This window comes from Larimichthys crocea, chromosome I (genome assembly GCF_000972845.2).
Source record: "Larimichthys crocea isolate SSNF chromosome I, L_crocea_2.0, whole genome shotgun sequence".
NCBI lineage: Eukaryota > Metazoa > Chordata > Actinopteri > Sciaenidae > Larimichthys > Larimichthys crocea.
Genome location: NC_040011.1, coordinates 31,519,864 through 31,522,760, shown reverse-complemented (window position 1 = coordinate 31,522,760; position 2,897 = coordinate 31,519,864).

Below are 2,897 nucleotides of genomic sequence, written 5' to 3'. Positions count from 1 at the left end.
ATTTATGGAGGAGATCAGGCATTGCATCAGCCACTTTTGGAGTGCAAAAAGCTCTGAAGAGGCAGAGAACTAGACAAAGACGTGGGAGTTAGTGAAGGAAGAATGAGGAGTGGAACTAAAAAAGAGAGCATTTGGTGGACTTTGGAGAGTCCTTACCCTCACCTCAGGGGTCAAGTTTTCTGCATTAGCTCTGGTCAGAACGTGGTAATAAGCATCCACATCGTATAAGGGTTGTTGAGAAACTAGGCCACACGGAGCGGTGGTGGTGGGAGGGGGGGGTTCACACCCAACCAACCCCAGGAAAGAGAATCAACCGAGGCAGTAGAGAGGCAGTTGACAGGCCGTCCTCCCTGTCTCTGGGCCAAGGTGAGTCACACCATCAAGAAATAAAACCTCTAGTTTGAGTTCTTGGAAATATTAGAAGCAAAAGTGCGAGAATCAGAAGAAACAGACAGCCAACGTCCCTGTATATTCTTCCCTCTCTGTCTCTTTCTCTCTGCAAACAACAGCCACTTTGTTGTATAAAATATGAGATGTGTGTTTGGAATGGCAGGGTTTTTTTTCCCCTTTCTTCTCGAGCTGTCACGCCAGAGATTTGGAATTCATGACATGGACCCGCATAATGGGTTGCAGGGGACATGCCGAGTGAAAGAGAGCAAAAAGAAAAAAGAAAGAGACAGACAGAGGAAAAGTAAACTCATTTGCAAAAGGGGACTACACTTGTAATTAAATTTCAAGCTAAAAGCGCTGTTCATCATGCACTCTCATTTGCATCTCTCTTAAATATGCATGAATTTATTTTGCATGAGCGGGCCGGGCACGGTGTCTACACATGCGACATCATACACGATTTGCCGTTGAAAAGAAAAAGAAAAAAAGGGCAATATTTAACAGTTTGTTGTGGTGCCAGACTGCCTCGCTGTTTTTTTTTTTTTTTTCTTTGTTGCACATTTCCTTACATTCTACCTTCTATTGTAATATTAAACCAGTGTATTGAACTTGTTTCTTCAGGGCTACATATTGTCTTCATGCCATTCGTGTGTTGTGCAGAACAACATCAGGGGGCGTGTGGCTGTTACTCAAAGGGATCACAGCACCCTGAAAGAATACAAACATCAAACCCTGCCTTGCTATAGATCAAATTGATCTGTCTTGCAATATATATTTATACGTTGCCATGGCACTGTCCCCAACACCGTGCTGCTATGTAATTTCTGGCTCTATCTAATTTCTCACTCGATCTAATATGCCTTTATAAGAATCTAATGAGCTACAATTGATTTCTTTAGTGGAAGGTTATCAGTGAGCACGTATTAAAAGACAAAAAATAAAAAATAAAAAAAACATTGCAGGTTTCACTGTTTTCAAGTTTCTGCAAAGACAGATAAATGGGCAGAGGAAGCTCAGTGCAGCTGTGGCTAAAGAAAATGAACAAATCACAAAATGATCAAACATAAACAGAAACACTGCAGAATAATTCTATTGAAATAATATTAATAATAACAATAATCAGCTTGTTTAGTGAAGCAGCTTTTACAGAACAAGGTCGCAAAGTGCTTTACATAAGCAAATGGTTAAACATGAATGCATAGAACATTAAAAAGAAGCCGAAACTATGAAAAATAAGCAACAGCAGGGGAACAGATCACGTGTAAGCTGATGCCTGACCCTGCAGGGATATCTATGTGAAAACAAGAACCTTAAGATGGACCTGATGGGAAGCCAGTGTAAAGCTGATTGTACGGGTGTGATGTGAGCTGTTCATCTAGACCGGGTCAACAGCCTTGCAATAGTGTTCTGGACTGTCTACAGCTGGTCCAGAGATGACCTGCTGATGCAGGTGAAAGGGACTTAGAATGATGATCTGTAGTTTAGGTTGTGCTATAACAGCCTTGTGTTTGGCGATGTTCCTAAAGTGGTAGAATCTTAAACAGGTCAGTGATTTCATATCTGTACAGAGTGATCAAATATGTCACACTTAACAAATGTTTTTCAGACTCCTCAGGCTTAAAGACATGTTTTTGTTTTCTAATTATTCTATGTTATGCTATATTCTATAATCAACATGATCGCCAACCATGAGCCTGGTTCGGCTCAAGGTTTCTGCCTCTTAAACAGATTTTTCCTTGCGATTGCTTGCTCATGGTGTGACTTGTTGGTTTCATATTTTCAGCAGTAAATTCATCTACATTAGTGGTTTAGTTAAACAACATATATCAGATTCACAGAATACTTAGTTAGTTCTAGACTATTGCCACTTTTTCTTGAAGCTGCAGTGCGTTGAGCTCTTTGGGCCACCGTAGTAAATCCCAGACAGAAAGGTGGAATCTCACGGGCTGCCAGACACTGAATGAGCAGCATCCCATTGTGAAGCTTCTGTCTTTTAATAAATTACCAAAGCAAATGCTTTGTGTTCACTAAATGGTCTGCTCTCTTTCTATTAGCATCACATTTAGGACCGGTGCACTTTGAGGACTTGACACAACAGCATTTCACTAAATATTTAACAGCCAGACCAGCGGAGGGAGGATTGCGCACTGTAAATAAGTAAAAAACAACGAGAATATGTGTGCGTGTGTGTGTGTGTGTGTGTGTGTGTGTGTGTGTGTGTGTGTGTGTGACAGAGAGAGACTGAGAGATTATCCACAGCTAAAAGTGTAACAATGCTTCTCTGTTCCAAGTTGCATAATTCAAAAGCCATCCTCGTACTGTTGTTCTGCTCCGCTCCGCTCAGGCCGGGTCCTGAGACACTTTGCTGACTCCTCTAACGATTGAGACATCATCGTACAGCAATAGAGGCGGAGAGAGGGGGAGCGTCTAGCTCCATTTTGCTCAGTCCTCGTCGGAGCAAATCACAGTTTCATGTTTACGGCGCAGCAACCTTTTTTTTTTTTTTT